This window comes from Palaemon carinicauda, chromosome 38, assembly GCF_036898095.1.
Source record: "Palaemon carinicauda isolate YSFRI2023 chromosome 38, ASM3689809v2, whole genome shotgun sequence".
In the NCBI taxonomy this organism is placed as follows: Eukaryota; Metazoa; Arthropoda; class Malacostraca; order Decapoda; family Palaemonidae; genus Palaemon; species Palaemon carinicauda.
Genome location: NC_090762.1, coordinates 15,537,286 through 15,557,285, shown reverse-complemented (window position 1 = coordinate 15,557,285; position 20,000 = coordinate 15,537,286). Strand labels below are relative to the sequence as shown.

General features: G+C 34.3%; 1 long non-coding RNA gene across 1 annotated transcript in view; it reads right to left on the bottom strand.

Moving 5' to 3' along the window:
* LOC137630433 (uncharacterized) overlaps positions 1-19,743 on the bottom strand; it is a 109,082-nt gene extending 89,339 nt beyond the window's left edge. The window contains exon 1 of the long non-coding RNA XR_011041709.1: positions 19,656-19,743. This is a non-coding gene — a long non-coding RNA (uncharacterized lncRNA). The remainder of the gene's footprint in view (positions 1-19,655) is intronic.
* Positions 19,744-20,000: the final 257 nt, after the last annotated feature.

Genomic DNA, 20,000 nt, shown 5'->3' with positions numbered 1-20,000 from the left:
GAACACTGACCAAAACAGTATTTGGTTAAGAAAATGACGTTACTTTAACGGAGAATAAAATTGCTTCCTCATCTACAGAAGCTTAAATCCCTCGTGAGATGAGTAAATGACCCCTTTTCGCAAATTTGAACTGAAAAAAAGAATCAAATACAGTTTTTGCACATGTAGCTAATAAGACTGTAACCTGACATTCGCTCAAAAAGACAGCAAAATTGTGAGTGGCTTCCGAATTCCCAACCTAAGGAATTCTTATCAGGGACGTTTTCACTAGACAGCCACGACACTCTGATGTATCATATTCCTGAACATCCGTGGGAGATTAAAAGAATCTATAGTATATTTGACTGAATGAAGGACATCAAGAAGAATTCATCAAATCAGCAATGCACAGCCCTCTCTATCAATCATTCTTAGGGTGAACCTGATTTAGCTTTTATTGCATTTTAGTATTAATGTAATTTGATAGTACCTGACACTCACATATTATTATTATTATTATTATTATTATTATTATTATTATTATTATTATTATCATTATTATTATTATTATTTAATAATCTAAAATCCTAGTTAGAAAAGCTGGATGCTATAAGCCCAAAGGCTCCAACATGGAAAATAGCCCAGTGAGAAAAGGAAATCAGTAAATAAATAAACTACAAGAGAAGTAATTAACAATTAAAATAAAATATTTTACGAACAGTAAGATTAAAAAAATCTTTCATATATAAACTATAAAAAAACCTAAAAAACAAGCGGAAAAGAAATAAGATAGAATAATATGTCCGATTGTACCCTCAAGCAAGAGAACTCTACTCTAAGACAGTGGGAGACCATGGTACAGAGGCTATAGCACTACCCAAGATTATAGAACCTTGGTTTGATTTTGGCGTGTCATTCTCTTAGAAGAGCTGCTTACAATAACTAAAGAGTCGCTTCTGTAGGCAAATGGCAAATAAGCCGTAATCAGGCCCAATAACACACTAGCGGTAGTATCTCAACGGGTGACTGGTGCCCTAGCCAACTTACTACCTATAAAAGTAAGGTTAAGCATGGAGTTACGCCCCTCCATTTAGGGATGAGAGAGAGAGAGAGAGAGAGAGAGAGAGAGAGAGAGAGAGAGAGAGAGAGAGAGAGAGAGAGAGATAAAATGGGTGGGGCTGGGATTATGACACAGATCAACTTTTTTAATTCAAAGATTTTTGCGTTAAGACAAAGAAAGATCAGTGAGGGTGGGAGATGGTGACAGTCACTTAAAGTTGGGATTGCTCTTTTTTTTTTTTTTTTTTTTTTTTAGCGAACAAGTCTGGAATGAACAGTTGATTGAATATTCAGTCGGCGAATTAATTATGCATGCTAAATTCTCCGCTAATTTTGTAATTACTCTGACATGTTACGGACGTGAGATCCTTCCCACACATATCAGCAATGGCAATCCCTTATTTTATGATTTTCTTCACCATATATCGGATTTTCTTCTGAGCTTTCTGAAGGGTAGCTAGCCTGCTTTGTTAACGACTGACAAACAGGCAATATAAATATTAACATTGAGGTATTTGTGTATACTTCTTATCAGAAGCAAAGAGAGTTATCAGAAAACAACTTTTTCATACTATTAATGATAGTAAAATCAATAATTATATTTTCCATCTTGCAAGTGGATTACTGAATTATCACCATTTAAACTTTTTCGTTATAATAATGGAGATAGTAAAATTAATAATTATAATATTTTTCATCTTGCAAGTGGATTAGTGAATTATCACTTCATATTCGAATGGACATCACATTTCTATAGCTTTGTCATAAGTAAAAAAAAAAAATATTAAGCACTTCCCCCATTTCGTTCATCAAACTGACTATTCCAATGTTCATCCCGCACTGCTAATTATCCAGCCAATATTCAAACCACCAAGTCCATCCGGAAAACTTCCATTGAATCAATTATAATCCAGCAGACACGATAATGATGGCAGACGGAGAAGTAATTATACCTTGGCGTTATCGCTAATATCATCAGGATAATAATTAACCCGTTTAAGCAAATTGCCATTAATTCCCTTAAAGAAACTGCATTCTGACCTCGGGCTGTGAGGACTGACAAACACGGAATATATTGGATGGAAAATACAAAGTGGGTGAGTGAATTCCTTTCAAGGGAACTTCAAGATCAGTCGAAAGTAGGAGGGAGAGAGATGTAATACAAGGGTTTATCGCGAAGAAAGCAAATTAGGATATGAGAGAGAGAGAGAGAGAGAGAGAGAGAGAGAGAGAGAGAGAGAGAGAGAGAGAGAGAGAGAGAGAGCTGAAAAAAAGGAAGGATATTGAGAGTTGAATGCCAGGACAGGATTGGAAATTAAATTCTAGGAGATATTACTCGAGTGCCATATGTTGATGAGATCATGATGAGGGCCAAATCTGATGCTGGCGTTGGATTTGGAGTATATAGTAGTTCCTTTAACTGTAGAGGTGCAATTCCCCCAATGTCTTCTATATTTACTGCTGAATTATATGGCATACTATCCGCTATTGAGAAACTAGCGTTAAAAGAGGATGGTAATTTTACCCTTTTTAGTGATTCATTGTCGTCTCCGCATTGGTCACACTCGGATAACACACGAGTTTCTGCTGGCTGGCCAACACCAACCATATTGCGACAAATGTTCGATACCCTTGACAGTGAGGCATTTGTTGACTGAATGCCCAACTTATAGAACAGAAAGAAATAGATATCTGTTTGAGGCTCTGGGTCAAGATGGCAGGTTCAACTTTGCCCAAGATCCTTGGACATGATGTGTCGAACAATGCTAGTGGCGTTTATAAATTTATATCAGAAGCAGGTCTTCTTAATGCTAATACACTTTTATAACATTTAGTTTTTTTTGCTACAGTTCGAAATACACAATTTCCATGTTGGCAAAGTGTATTTTTGGGCCTTTAACTAATTAGTCAAAATTCAAACTAACATATGTCTACCTTCCAGAGAGAGATTTATATTTCATTCCTCTTCATCCTCCTGGCAACAGCCTCTCCCCCTCACATCCCTCGCCAGCCAACTCCTTTCCTCCATTCCATTAACGTCATATATCACCTCCAATGGAAAAGGGGAGCTTTCGCGGCTTTCCTCCTTTCTCTCGCCTCTTAGAAAAGAAGTCTTAAGTCTGTCTGAGCCAAGAGACCTGAAAGTGTCGTAATTACGTGCCAGAAGTTTTCGTGAAAAAGGCCCATTTTCGAACGCCATCTCCCCTCGACCTTCTGAGAACCTGACTTCCATGAACTTCAATCAAGAGTTGACAACGCGCCCCCTCGAAGGCACATTCGGCAAAGGACAAACTGAAATTACCTCCACGTCTCAACGGAATTGCATTGCTTAGGGGTCTATGACACCGATAGAGCTCTCGTTTAACTTTTGTCAAGGGCAAATTTAAGAATCTTGGGGACTCGTCTTATGATTTTTTGAAAGAATAGATAGTAAGGATTTTACTGAAACGTGAAAATACTTTTTTTTTTTTTTCAGGTAATAATATCAATTTACACGAGATGTGAATCTGCTTCTTTTTATTTTGTAATTATATTTCAATCTAATACATGATCTGAGGAGCGTATGTATTTACACATGATCAAAGAACTAGAAGAAAATGTGGTAATTGCGAGATTAATTGAAATAATGATTAATGACGTAGAATTACTTAAATATCTAGAAACTATGATCTCCAATACAGGGTCTTTAGAATTGGAATTTAATGAAAGATTGAAAAAAGCAAATCAGACAATGGCTAGGTTAAATAGAATTTGGCAATCAAATCGCCTGAAATTACACATACAAATCAGGCTACATAACAATTTAGTGAGATCGGTGTTACTGTATGGACATGAGTCGTGGTATGACAAGGAAACAATATTCAACAGATTTTATAGACTTGAGAACAAAGCCCTCAGAAGAATATTGGGAGTTAAATGGCAGGAGAGGATTTGAAATTAATCTGTAAGAGAGATTACTCAAGTGCCATATGTGGATGAGATCATGGTGAGGGGCAGATGGAGATGGTTTGGTCATGCTCTCTGCACTCCCCAAGAGAAACTAGTTAAAACTTTCAATTGGGCTCCATAAGACACTAGAAGAGTTGGAAGACCCAGACTTCCATGGCTGAGGACTATGAAGCGTAAAGTAGGAGAGGACGACTGGAGAAGTATTGATTTAAAAGCTCAAGATAGAGATGACTGGCGAAATCTAACTGAGGCCCTTTGCGTCAATAGGCGTAGGGGGAGATGATGAGAATGAGTACTGCAATACCACTTGACCACATTCAGAAAGATAGCACAATGTTTCAGGTTCTCGCTCCGTAAGAAATAAACTGACATTATCACCAGTTTATAGAAACGCATTCTAGTGACACATGTCGGTGTGATGTAACTGTAAGATTCATAGATGAAATATAAAAGACAATAACGATAATAAACCGTAATTTCCTATGATGATAAGTTGAAAATTAAGTCCGCACATTTTGCAATTCTCGACATGGTATGGTTCTGTTCCAAAGACCTGTCTTATAAAACGAAAATAAACATCCTCAAGAATTTACGGTTAGCTAAAGTTTGGTGTTTAAGCATTTAATACAAACTTACCATACCAAATACTTTTTAAACTTACTAAATAGGGCTTCATGAACAATGATACCATCTATAACATAGTAAAAAGAATCTATCTAACTCGATCACATTATCAACAATAGCCTCTATCAACCATGGTTACTCTTGCCTAATAAAATCATCATGAAAATATTGCTTTCCACTCAAGGAATACTTGAAGATATAAATGTCTCTGATGAGTAGTAGGGACGAGTGACAAAACAATGTCATGGAAACCGGACCCTCTCCATTCCAGTTATGACCACGGGGGGTCCACGAAATAGCTACCGATGACACAGCAAGTAAACCTTACTATATATATTTCATTATATACTGGTTATATTATAAACACTAGTTGGTGCTATTATAGTATGATATCTACCGTTGAATTTCTATTATAGTATGCTATCTACCGTCGAATTTCTACTATAGTATGGTATCTACCACAAAGTATGTTATCTACCGTCAATGTTAATCCTCCTGTTTGATGAGGATTATCTAACAGATTACTTAGCACAAGTATGTTATCCTCATTTGACTTTAATTATAGTTTGATAATATTTATTGGCTGGATAACATGAGTGCATAATTATAAGCAGTTTGTAGGGAAACTTTTTTTTTTACAAATTATTCAAAGCTCATCATACAACTATGTTACAAGTTAATCAAATGAAAAATCAAATATTACAAAACTGAAAGAAAATAATCTATGAAAAATATTCAATCAAAAATTTATTCTACTACTGCTTGTAAACATATCTTACATCATTCAAGAAAGCAGGAAATTCATCTTCACCTTTTCTCAGAACTTTCCAATTGAAACCACCACATTACACACTTCCAAACACATTAAACCAATCAGTGACAGTATTAGGTGATTTTCCAGTTAATTGTAAAGTTGTGTTAATTGGGGTCTCATGAACAAAATAATGATCAATTCCAAAATTTCAGAAAGGTGTGGTAGATAGCAAAATCTGCGGTAGATAGCATACTATAATGGCACCCACTAGTTTCCCTCATAAATTTCTATGTAGATTAAACTGTGACTTGCACCCAAAGAATGCCGTATGCACAGACTCACTTACGTCGATATGCACAAGCAACTAAAAATAAAATGTTGCATGAGGGTATAAATTCAATCTTTATGATATCATTATCAGATCTTGTTTATTTCTTGATATATATTTCTTATTTATGAGAGAGAGAGAGAGAGAGAGAGAGAGAGAGAGAGAGAGAGAGAGAGAGGAGAGAGAGAGAGAGAGAGAGAGAGAGAGAGAGAGAAGCCCTTCTACAACGAAATATTAGAGAGAAAATCCTATAGCAACAGGTGTGTGTGTGTGTGTGTGTGTGTGTGAGAGAGAGAGAGAGAGAGAGAGAGAGAGAGAGAGAGAGAGAGAGTACCATGTGGATGCAAGTCTTGTACTAAGCTGTTGCTGTTGTTGGATTCTCTCTAATATTTCGTTGTAGATGGGCCTCTCTCTCTCTCCCTCTCTCTCTCTCTCTCTCTCTCTCTCTCTCTCTCTCTCTCTCTCCTCTCTCTCTCTCTCTCACATACACATACACACATTATATATATATATGAGAGAGAGAGAGAGAGAGAGAGAGAGAGAGAGAGAGAGAGAGAGAGAGAGAGAGAGAGAGAGAGAGAGAGGCCTATATATATAAATATATATATATATATATATATATATATATATATATATATATATATATATATATATATATATATATATATATATATATATATATATATATATAGGCCTCGTCTGTGAGCGCATGGAGAATAACATCCAATTCTTGACAACATTAGTGATGAAATATTGCTTCCAAGTTATATGGAGTAAAATCCGTTACAGGCATTATCACAATGTCTTTTAAATTCACCTCATTATTTAACTTATATATTCACGATACAAAAGACAAATAAAATGATGAAAATCGAATAGAAATATATCTTTCGCAGAAATAAATTTGAAATATTACCCAGAAAGAAGGAGTAATAACTAGAGAACTGGGGTGGTTAAAAAAAAGATAGAAAGGCATTCTTTCAGGTTGCAAAGTCCCACCATGCATATAAGGTTTCCATCACGTTGCGCTGGTTTCCTCTTCGCACTTCCAACGAATTGACTCAAGATTTACTCTCTGTTGGAAGCTCGCAAAATGCACCGCTGGGTCTCGTTCCCTTTCGTCAATGCTTTAACACTGGAAAGTTCCAAGCAGCATTTTCCCCATTACGCTCCTCTGCAGGGAGGCAAGGGATGTGCCATGCCCCCTCGTAAGAGTAGAAGGGTATACCATGCCATGGATATCGGGAGGGCTTATGTTGATGTACCCTTAGGCGGAAGTTGGGATTCCAGAGGACCCATTTCATGATGTAATTATTCCTTCCCAGATCTCGACCCCGAGGGTCCCATTAGAAAGTAATTTATGACGCTTGGGAGAGAGGGGGAGGAGAGGATAAACTTTCTCTTTCAATCTGAGAAGATTTATATGTTACTAAACGAACCATAGAGATTTGATTGAGAAAATAAAGAAACTGAGTAGACGAGGAAGAGGAGGAAAATTATATTTAGATAACTGAGAGAACCCATTATGGACTTTAATTATTATACTACTCATTTAGCAAACCTCTGTAAATTTCTACTTGGTTTTATTTTAGTAGTTAATCTATATATGGAGGTATCTAAAGTTGCCAAAAATGATGTGCGAAAAATTTATATAAACTCTGCATTATAATATACTACTTACTTTTCGTTAATGCCATGAAGGAAAGAATAATTCTTGAATTTTCAAGCGACAAAAAATTAAAAAAAATATATGCAGGCAATTTTTAAAACAATTAAAGAAGTTATCAATCAAATTATTGCTACGATTTTACGTCGCAAATAGATTAGAAGACCTCACCTAAAGAGCAAAGTAACATTGCTGTCCCTATGCCTAATGAAAATGATTTAAGCTTCATGAAACGAATAACGTAAATTAGCCCTAGATGCAATATCACCAAATAAAGAAATCCTTGTACATATTACGCTTATAAAAATCAATCGATTAATACATACATGTACCAACCCTTTCTGAGTGGGGTTACCTTAACGTGGTGAAAGGGTTTGTGTAATAACATGATCAGCAAAGCTGTACTTGTCAAGGCCACAGAAACTAGATGGGTTTACTTTGATCTATTCGACGAAAATTTATCACCATCATCAATCTGCCCTGGTCAGCGTGGTGATGAAAATGGCCAAACCCCAGAAAGGAATGTAGACATGTCTGAGGCCTTCGTCCTGCAGTGGACTAGAAACGGCTGTATTTGTTCTAGTTGTTTCTGTTGTACCTATACAGAGGCATACACATAAGAAAAAACACACAGTAATTACTGTCAGATGCAGTCTTTAAGCGCTAAATCAGGAGTGAACCGTATGTATAGACAATTCCATACCATAGCCACTTGTACATCTACGCAGAATTTCCAGCACCAGAACGTCAAACCCTTTGCAAAGACTACACAATTCGTCCCTCTCATGCGCACATTCTTTCTCTTATTTGTTATTGTGGCTCTTCTTTTAATCTGGGTTTTCCTTGTATATCGATCCAGCCCTTTCTTAAATGCTTCTTCTACCTAAGACATATACAGTAATACACATATAGACACACACACACACACACACACACACACACACACACACACACACACACACACACACATATATATATATATATATATAATATATATATATATATATATATATGCATACATATATATATATATGTATATATATAAATACATACATATTTATGCATATATAGTGTATACATATGTATATAAACACACACACACACACACACACACACACACACATATATATATATATATATATATATATATATATATATAATATATATATATATATATATATATAGAAAATGTAAAACTACCTACCTAGTGCGTTAGATTAAAAAATTTAGTCTTACTTTCTCTTCCTTTTACACATGCGAACATTAATAACTCATAAATGTAAAAAACTTTAAAGAGAAATTAGATCATTCAGTTTAAATGAAAGTCCTCTATATGTGGGAACCGTTATGCAATCGTAATTGCAATGGGATATTATGTGCTGTTGGTCAATGTCCATGAACAATTACGAGTTCATGTATATCTCGTAATTGGAGTAATTATCATGCTAAGTGAGCCCATAATCTTCCTTCTAAAATAAACAGGTATTATGTGGATAACTTCCTTGTGTAATTTTTTTTTTTTCATTGGAAAGGTCAAATACGGTTCATTTGTCACAGAGATATGTGTATCAATAAAAAAAAATTAGATTGAAGGAGTAAATTTACCACTGACATTTAACGTGGCCGATATGATAACGTTCCTGACTGGTGAACGCCAGACTGGGGTTCGAGTCCCCGCTTAAAACTCGTTAGTTTCTTTGGTCGCTGAAATTTCACCATCCTTGAGAGCTAAGGATGGGGGTTTTGGGGGAGACTATAGGTCTATCTGCTGAGCTCATCAGCAGTCATTGCCTGGGGCCCCCGAGCTCCTAGCTTGGTAGGAGAGGGGCTTGGGGGCTGATCATATGTATATATGGTTAGTCTCTAGGGCATTATCCTGCTCGATAGGGGAATGACACTGTCCCTTGTCTCTGCCATTCACGAGCAACCTTTAAAAAAGGAAACATGTATTATGAAATTTGTGGACAATATCTTGCCACGCATCCTAAGGTTTCACCCAACCACTAGACCCACACGCAAAAAAAAAAAAAAAAAAAAAAGAAAAAAAAAAAAATTGGAATCGTTCTTACGGCTTATTTATGGCCAATAAAAGTAGGACTGATCTTACTAGCTCAAAACAACGTTTTACGTAACACGAGTGGTTATAATGTTACTTTCCCTTGGAGACAATCACGAACTTAGATCGAAATCGACGTTCAATAATATTGAAGACACTTGCAATTCTCACACTAACGATAAGAAAGTCAATATATTAATAAAATTAAGGACAAATTTGAGTTTGTATATATATATATATATATATATATATATATATATATATATATATTATATATATATATATATATTATTTATATATATATATATATATATATATATATATATATATATATATATATATATATATATATATATTATTGTAATATGTACATATTGCTCACCCTTTAGACATTCATTAATTATTCGATGTCTGGTAATTATATGGCATTTTTATCATCGATAAGAAATTGGCGAAATCTTGTACATTTCACTTCTATGAAAAAATAATCACAAACACACTAAACGTATTTCTGCTGACGTCTGAGCGTCATAAACGACGCATAGGCATATCAATCAATGATCGTTACTTAAATTAAATTTCACAGATGAAACTGTGGTGTAAGACTTTTCTGCAGTCCCTCAACAACTTTAATTTTACATTTATTATTATTAATTGCTAAGCTACATCCCTAGTTGGAAAAGCAGGATGCTTATAAGTCCAGGGGCTCCAAGAGGGAAAATAGCCCAGTCAGGAAAGGAAACGAGGATATATAGAATATTTTAAGAACAGTAACATTGAAATAAATATCGCCTATACAAACTATAAACCTTTAACAAAACAAGAACAGTAACATTGAAATAAATATCTCCTATACAAACTATAAACCTTTAACAAAACAAGAACAGTAACATTGAAATAAATATCTCTTATACAAACTATAAAAACTTTAACAAAACAAGAGGAAGAGAACTAAGATAGAATTGTAACTCATATAATCAGATTCTGTGTTAGTATGAGCATAAGTGTCCAATAAATTCTAGTAAAGGAAAAATAGCATATGTTAATACATAGCTTCAACCGACTGTTAGCTTTCCTATCCATTAGATCACAGAAGCTGATACCAAACTCACTATATGCTGGTTGATAAAGCAAATGCAAATATGTTCTAAAACAGGAAATAAAAAAAAAATATTTTTAAACCTGTGATATGCACATATAACCCAATACTATTATTGCTTGTATCTTACCCTGCCTATTATGCAAAACATTAAAAGTACATCGTGGCATTTCAAATTACGATTATCTTATTATATTGTAGATGACGCTCTTTAGCTATGGTAAGCAGTTCTAGGAGAAGGACAGTACAAAATCAAACCATTGTTCTCTAGTCTTGGATAGTGCCATAGCCTTTGTACCATGGTCTTCCACTGTCTTGAGGTAGAGTTCTCTTACTTGATGGAACACTCGGGTACACTATTCCATAATATTTCTCTTTCTCTTCTTACTTTGAAGTTTCTATAGAATATAGGAAATATTTATTTTAATGTTATTATTCTTAAACGTCTCTTGTAGTTTATTTCCTTATTTCCTTTCCTTAATGGACTATTTTCCCTGATGGAGCCCTGGGGTTTGTAGCATCCTGCTTTTCCAACTAGGGTTGTAGCTTAGCATGCAATAATAATAATGATGATAATAAATAGGTTAACAGATACGCTCACGATTTCCGGAAATGCGGACGCCATTGTAGTTACGGTTTCTGTGGCGAGGAGAGACAAGCAAATTCCTCGTCTAATTCTTGCGCTCATTTGCCGATCAAGGAAGGATCTAGAGGCAATTAAACCTGGCTCTTCCTGGCTTCAGATGGGGGAGCCCTGTCATTAATTTCGTTCATTAACTTTGATGGTGGTGAAAGAAAAAAGGGATCGGTTGATGTTCCGAATATTTCTTAATATAGTCAGAATATCTAGTCAGTTTTGATTTTAAAATGGCATAATAAGTTTGTCCATCTATCTATGGGCCTACGCAACATATACGCACACAGATGGACAGACATACACATGATATATATATATATATATATATATATATATATATATATATATATATATATATATATATATATATATATATATATATTTGTGTGTGTGCGTGTGTATATATATATATATATATATATATATATATATATATATATATATATATATATATATATATATATATATATATATATATATACTTATGTGTGTGGGGGGGTGTATATGTGTGAGCCTCCGCTTTTGAATGTCTATGTATTTTTTTTTTTCTAACCAACCGGAAACCTTCGTTACAAGTCTTTTATCAGGAAATGCAAAGTTGTGTTTTACCCTTTATTTTGTGCTCTGCATTAATTTTTTAAGCATAAAGATTCTTTGGTATTCATAAAAGCATATTGCTTACCCATATTAAGAAAAAAAGAAATCCTTCATGAAAAATATCATAAGGTGATCGAAAAGGAATATTATTTCCTCGGTAACAAGGTTAAATTTCAATTGGTTCGACTTTGAGAAGTTGATTTTTTTATTTCTTAATTCATTTATGATTTTCTCTATAACATATTCACAGATTTCTAATACCGACAGAATTTAATGCAATAACTATTTGTTTAATTTCTCCCAAAGCGAAAAGTTGCAATAACTCTGGTCGTGTGAGGCTAGATTAGTTTTTTTTTTCTTTTTTTCAAATTCCAGCATAAAACCAATTTCCAATATATATTTCGAAACTTTCACTTTATGAATAGAAATCTAAAGGCCATTATACGTCCTGCTCACACGCTGACTGATATCTTTTTTAAAATGTGGTCTAGTTTCAGCGTTTATTATTATTATTATTATTATTATTATTATTATTATTATCATTATTATTATTATTATTATTACTTGCTAAGCTACACCCCTAGTTGGAAAATCAGGATGCTATAAGCCCAAAGACTCTAACAGGGAAAATAGCCCAGTGAGGAAAGGAAATAAGAAAACTACAAGAGAAGTAATTAACAATCAAAATAAAATATTTTAAGAACAGTAACATCATTAAAATAAATTTTTCATAAATAAACTATAAAAACTTTAAAAAGCAAGAGGAAACGAAAGAATATAGAATAGTATGCACGAGTGTAACGTCAAGCAAGATAACGTTACCCCAAGACAGTGAAAGACCATGGTACAAAGGCTTTGGCACTATCCAAGACCAAAGAACAATGGTTTGATTTAGGAGTGTCCTCCTACAAGAGCTGCTTATCACAGCTAAAGAGTCTCTTCTACCCTTACAAAGAGGAAAGTAGCCACTGCATAATAACACATTGCAGTAGCTACCCGCTTGAGCTAGGAAAAATTGATTGGTAATCTTAGTGTTGTCAGGTGTATGAGGACAGATGAGAATCTGTAAAGAATAGGCCAGACTATTAAGTGTATGTGTAGGCAAATGGCAAATGAGCCGTAACCAGAGAGAAGGATCCAATGTAGTACTGTTTGACAAGTCAAAGGACCCAATAACTTTCTAGCGGCAGTATCTCGATGGGTGGCTGGTGCCCTGACCAACCTACTACACTCTGGTATATTATTATTATTAGTAGTAGTAGTAGTATACGCGACCAGTAAAAAACGGCTAAATATTTTGATAGATAAGCACATACACGTAGATGCAACCCCCCTCTCACCAGGGTATGACTACTATATATATATATATATATATATATATATATATATATATATATATATATATATATATATATATATATGTGTGTGTGTGTGTGTGTGTGTGTGTATGTATGTATGTATATATAATTAGACATTTTCTCTTTATAATACTGTAGAGGCGAGATTATTATCATCTAGAATTCATCTACCATTTACCCCCTTCACCCAGAGTCTCGGACACACGTCAAGAAAAGACGACAGGAATATCATAGTATGAAAAGACCCTTTTCTGGACGAATATATAAATCTTCGTCAAGTCGTAACATTTTTCAGAACCCTTTTCAGTAAAGGCCAGTCTAAAAATGGTATGTTCTCTGAATTCTATAGCAGGCTTTCTCAATGACACTTGAATTCTAAAGTCCCGCTAGGACTTAGGGGAATAGCTAATTTCCTATAACAATTTATTCCTTTAACAACAAATAGAGAGATGGAACTCGATTGCAAACAGTGATCAAAATAATTTTTAATATTATTATTGGTATTTTTATAATCAATATCACCATTATTATTATTATAAATGAATAAGATTTAGGCATCCGTTATTAGAATAATTATGGCCAAAATAAGATACACAGGACTGAACTGCTACCCAGCACGAAAGTTATCCACAACAACAGAAAAAAACAAAATCAGGAGTACTATAAAATGAGAAATTTTATGGACGAATAAAACTGAAATTTGTCGGAATAACAAAAAGAGATAAATAGCATCTTTTTCGTATGTTTCAACATCAAAATATCACCTTATAGAAACGTTATCTTATGATACCAAAGCTAACTATCATCTTGAATAGTCCTTCTAAGGTAATTGGACCAATCGCTATATTTTCCTTATCAATATCTTGAATGAATATAAAAAAAATGTGAGCCATAATACCTGGTGTTGGGGCTGGGGAGGTCATCCAACTTCGGGGTACAAATAGAAGGAAAATCTGAAAGTTCTAACAATGAAATTGAAGTTAACAAAGGTTAAGGAGTAAGATGGAAGAAAGGAATCATTAACGGAGATGAAGTAGAATGCAAGAATATCTAAGTGGCTTTAGGTATGGAAGTCACAATTCAAAGAAAACCAATAGTTTAAAATTCATTCGTAATTTTGTAGGTTTTTTTTTAAGTTATTAATTCCAAGAAGGAAATATAGGAGCATATTTGTAATGATAAGGGAATAATTAGATTTATTTTTTCTTTATTTCTTTAAATAATCTAAATAAAAACTCTTAATGCGAATGCATCTCTCTCTCTCTCTCTCTCTCTCTCTCTCTCTCTCTCTCTCTCTTTCTCTCGTTGCGAAAAGAAATATTTCAGGCGTCGACTTAAGAGGCTTTACCAAGACAACACAAATATGAATTTAAGTTAGCTTACCTGACACATTCTTAGTTAATGGTGTCTATTCCAAACACAGGTTGGAAAACGCTAATGGATTAAAAACACACACAAAAAAAAAGAAATATGGGCCCAAATCTTCGGAATTTTACAGCTGTTCAGCTGTTTTCTTTTGGGTGGGGGGATATAATAAATAAAATTCTTGTCTGCCGAGGGGAGCCCGTCCTTTGGTTGTTTCATCCCATAAAAAAAAAAAAAAAAAAAAAAAAAAAAAAAAAAAAAAAAAAATTTGGAGGTTTGGATGTATTTTTCTTTTTCGCTTTTTCTGGCCGGAGGAAATGGAACTATAAGGAATCCCTGAGACATGAAATGCTCGACGGTGCGTGAGTGAACTCAAAGAAACGAAGCCGCATTTAAACGAAACGCAAATACATCCCCCCGATGGGATCACTAATGTGTGGACATTTCCAATGTTTTGGTGTACTACATGTTTGTTAAGACGACTATATTATTATTATTATTATTATTATTATTATTATTATTATTATTATTATTATTATTATTAATCATCATCATCATCATCATCGTCATCATTGTTATTATCATTGTTATTATTATTATTATTATTATTATTACTATTATTATTATTATTATTATTAATCATCATCATCATCATCGTCATCATTATTATTATTATTATTATTATTATTATTATTATTTTTATTATTATTATTATTATTATTATTAATTGCTAAGTTACAACCCTAGTTGGAAAAGCAGGATACTATAGGCCCGGGGGCTCCAACAGGGAAAATCGCCCACTGAGGAAAGGAAACAGGAAAAAAAGATATTTTAAGAATAGTAACATTAAAATAAATATTTCCTATATAAACTATAAAAAACTTTACCAAAACAAGAGGAAGAGAAATAAGATAGAATAGTGTGCTCGAGTGTACCCTCAAGCAAGAGAACTCTAACCCAAGACAGAGGAAGACCATGGTACAGAGGCTATGGCACTACTCAAAACTAGAGAACAATGGTTTGATTTTGGAGTGTCCTTCTCCTAGAAGAGATGCTTACCATAGCTGGAGAGGATTTCGAAATACTTTTAACAATATTAGAATGACGAAACTAAATACTTTATAAATAGACGAAACAGATACATAGATAGATCGATAGATAGCCAGGGATATATGAAAAAAAATAGATATGGTCTAATCATTAGTGATGGCATTCTTTCCATTCATCAAATAGATAGATAGATAGATAGATATTCATAATATTATACTCATTGCTCTTCTATTTCAGCCCATCAAGCACAGAAAAGAAAGCAGGGAAATTAAGCAAAGATCAAGGCAAAACGTTCCAGCACCTAAATCCGACATCAAAACGATGTATGAAACAAAAAATGTCAACTACTAAAGAATGTGCGATATGAAGGTCACCAAAGCCATTTCTGGGAAAACGATTGATGGTCGCTTCAAAAACTTTGTAATACTTTCGTTGAGGGACAAAAAGGATAAGAATTTCTGCTAATAAATTTCCCCTTTGATGTCAAACTTAGCATTAATTAGCCATCTGCTTTGACTGTTCACTTGAAAGGTTCGTTATAGGATTAGGAAAAGATGGCGTAAAAAATTACAAATTGGCTTCATTTAGCAGACTTTTAGCAAAGAAAAATTCATTGTTACTATTTCGAGAAGTACATATTTTTTTTCTATTTTGGATATAAAAATTATGTATTATAGAAATTACTCGTTCCAGTTACTAGAAAATATATTTTTTAGAGAACCCTGACATTTCGAATTCATCATATTCTTTTTTTTGGAATGTTTTCCCTAGAAAGCCTAGAATTCGAAGTGGAAATAAAATGAAACTTTCATTTTCACTAGGATTACGAACAAATAAAAACAAGTAACGCTAATAGTTTTATGGGCGTATTTTCTTAATGATTCTGCCTCAATAATAAATTTGATTTGGGAGTTGATTCTATTATGTGTTTTTCGGGAGAAAATGGTTTCTTGTTAACATAAATTGTTCTTCATAAATGAACTTTCCTTTAAGACCCTTTTGAACAGCTTCTTTGTATTATATTTTCCTAGGAAGTGGTTAATTCGTAGTTGCTTACTCTATGCTTTTTATTTCTGTATGATATTAATTTCTTGAATGTCATGGTGAAATGCAAAATGATTAAGGGCAATGGAATTTTTTTTTTTTTTTTGTTAAAAATGAAGCAACGGACGTCAAAATTTTTTAAGTGCAAAACATCTACTTAAAAATAATACTAATTATGAACTGAAATTATGATAATCATTTATTACCGTTGGTTTCATGCTAGTTCCTTGTACATTTCTCTCTCTCTCTCTCTCCCTCTCTCTCTCTCTCTCTCTCTCTCTCTCTCTCTCTCTCTCTCTCTCAAGGGAAAGCCTCGATGAGGTAATCCTCATTCCACCTGGTTGAAACCCTTCTTAGGAGATTCTCTCTCTCTCTCTCTCTCTCTCTCTCTCTCTCTCTCTCTCTCTCTCTCTCTCTCTCAAGGGAGGGCATTGTTGAAGTAATCCTCATTCCACCTGATTGAAAACCTCCTTAGGATATTCTCTCTCTCTCTCTCTCTCTCTCTCTCTCTCTCTCTCTCTCTCTCTCTCTCTCTCTCTCTCTCAAGGGAAAGCCTCGATGAGGTAATCCTCATTCCACCTGGTTGAAACTCTTCTTAGATATGCTCTCTCTCTCTCTCTCTCTCTCTCTCTCTCTCTCTCTCTCTCTCTCTCTCTCTCTCTCTCTCTCTCTCTCTCAAGGGAGGGCATTGTTGAAGTAATCCTCATTCCACCTGATTGAAAACCTCCTTAGGATATTCTCTCTCTCTCTCTCCTCTCTCTCTCTCTCTCTCTCTCTCTCTCTCTCTCTCTCTCTCAAGGGACAGCCTCGATGAGGTAATCCTCATTCCACCTGGTTGAAACCCTTCTTAGGATATGCTCTCTCTCTCTCTCTCTCTCTCTCTCTCTCTCTCTCTCTCTCTCTCTCTCTCTCTCTCTCTCTCTCTCAATACAACGATTCATTCATTCTTGACAGTGATAATTTAATTCTAAGAATTATATTTTAAGGCCATAGACCCACCTCACCACGTACAAGCAGAAGGCAACAATGCTTACTCCATACAAATGGGAAAAAAGGAGGCTAATAAAATAATTCTCAACGGTCACCTTTTATCTGAGAGCCTTTTACTATCCTCAGATGTCTAAATAAAAGTTATGGTGAAAGTGGATGCATTGTTGAATAGGTGATTGAACGATGGCAATGACGGTCCCATTCGCTTTGAAGATGCAACGATAAAATCTAGTCTACAACCGACAATTGGAAGAGTGATTTAAAGGCTACTTCTTAATTGAGTCTTTCCAACAATGAAAATCTTAATTCTGAAACTAAATCTATAATTTCGGCAAGGAAAATTCAATAACTCAGCTAATGGAAATTGAACTGTTGTAGCCGTCAAAATTAATTCAGCTTCTACATCAATGATTTCAACGAATAAATTCTACAGCAAGAGTCTACCAACGAGGAATTTTACTTCGTAATCCATGTAATACAAAGCTTAAAACCACCACCAAATTTCAAAGTTTATAAATGAAAACCATTTTATCTCTATTGAAAACAAACTTTAAGCCTCATCCAATATTTTCATATCCAAATTGGTAGACTTAGTATAGAGAGAGAGAGAGAGAGAGAGAGAGAGAGAGAGAGGAGAGAGAGAGAGAGAGAGAGAGAGAGAGAGAGAGATAGCTTAGCAGATAGTAAGTTACGGTGGTTACCATTTAAAATCTTTTACCCATTATATAATAACAAAGAGAGCGAGTTAAAAATGTAGGATTTGAACGCTGGAAAAATGAACTATAAATATTTGAAAACGTTTCTCCTATTATTAACTACCTCCATTATTCCTTACCTCCAACCTTTCAAAAATATAGCTACGATTCTAATCACCGCAACCTTCATTCTCAGAACCTGACGTAAAATGTACGGAGAATCTACTCATCGGAGAAAAAGGATTTTAATTTTTTTCTTTTCTTATTATTCTTTTGTGATTCAGCAAAGAGGCAATTCAAAGAGAAATTCACTTTTTAACTTTAACGTTGGTCGTCCTTCTATACAGTTTGTAAGAAGAGATATTCCCCTAAATTACGTAGACCTCTTGTAATTAAAATAAAATCTAACGTCGGGAAAAATGTTTGTATGTAGGACAAAATTCCGTATTCAATTTCAGTGATAGGGTGAATGTAGTTCATTGGGACAGGGTAAGATAAGAGTACGGAAGTCTAAGGATACGGCTCCTAGGTTAGGTTAGGTGGAGAACCTTAGGTTAGGTTGGTTAGGTTAGGTTAGGTAAGGCTAGGTTAGGTTAGGTTAGGTAGGAAACATCCGGTTAGGTGATGTTCTTGTGTCTGTAAAATGTGGTTTTTCACTCTGTCCCAACAAACTTACAAGGCTCCCAGTGATATTTCGTAGGCTTCCTTGTAATGCATTTCCAGTTGTTATTAAAATAAATTACACGCGTTTGAACAATAAGGTGTCAAGTTCGACCCATTTAATAGCTCAAAACTGTTTATCAAATCTTTCGTTATGAAAATAAAATATAACAAAAAATGTGTCCGATTCGTCAAAAATTACATCTAAATAATTAAATATGTACGCAGGCGCACACACATTGAGATTCAACTCTTCCCACTCCCTCCCTCTTTACTTACTACAATCTGCTGATTTGGCAATTTGTGGGAGTGTGTGGTTTCCGAGTGTACCTACCAGGGTAGCCCCTCTCACCAGAGTATTACTACTCCCTCTCCCTCATGAGTGTGACAGAATATATATATATATACATATATATATAATATATATATACATATATATATATATATATATATATATATATATATATATATATATATGTGTGTGTGTGTGTGTTTGTGTGTGTGCATACACACACACACACACACACACACACACACACATATATATATATATATATATATATATATATATATATATATATATATATATATATATATATATATATATATATTCTAATAGGCCCTTCTCTTGAAGAGTTTTGTTCTTGTAACGTACACATGAGTCACCTCCAAATCATGGCCAAGTAGCTTTTAATATCAAGAACTATACACAATATAGGAATTCTGATGTCTTTGCCGTACTTACCTGACAGGAGAACTGCGACTTTTGTTATGAAAACGCGTGTCAAGACAGACTGGGTTTGTTTCGTATTTCTGTTGTATCCCCATAAGGCGTCTGCCATGTCCCTGAAAGGAGGTAAAAGTAGTTTGTGTAGTTTAAAGTGAATATCTCTAAAGAGATTAATTACTAATGGCAAAAGAACCTCGGATAAAGCTAATGAATATTCTTAAAGAAATATATTATAAATGACGTCAACTTTATAGAAATACTTTGGCAGGATAATTTTTTGATACTGTGTCACACGATCGTCCATAGTTCATTTTGTGTATATATTATGCTTGTATCTTTGCTCTTCCCTCGCACTAAAAA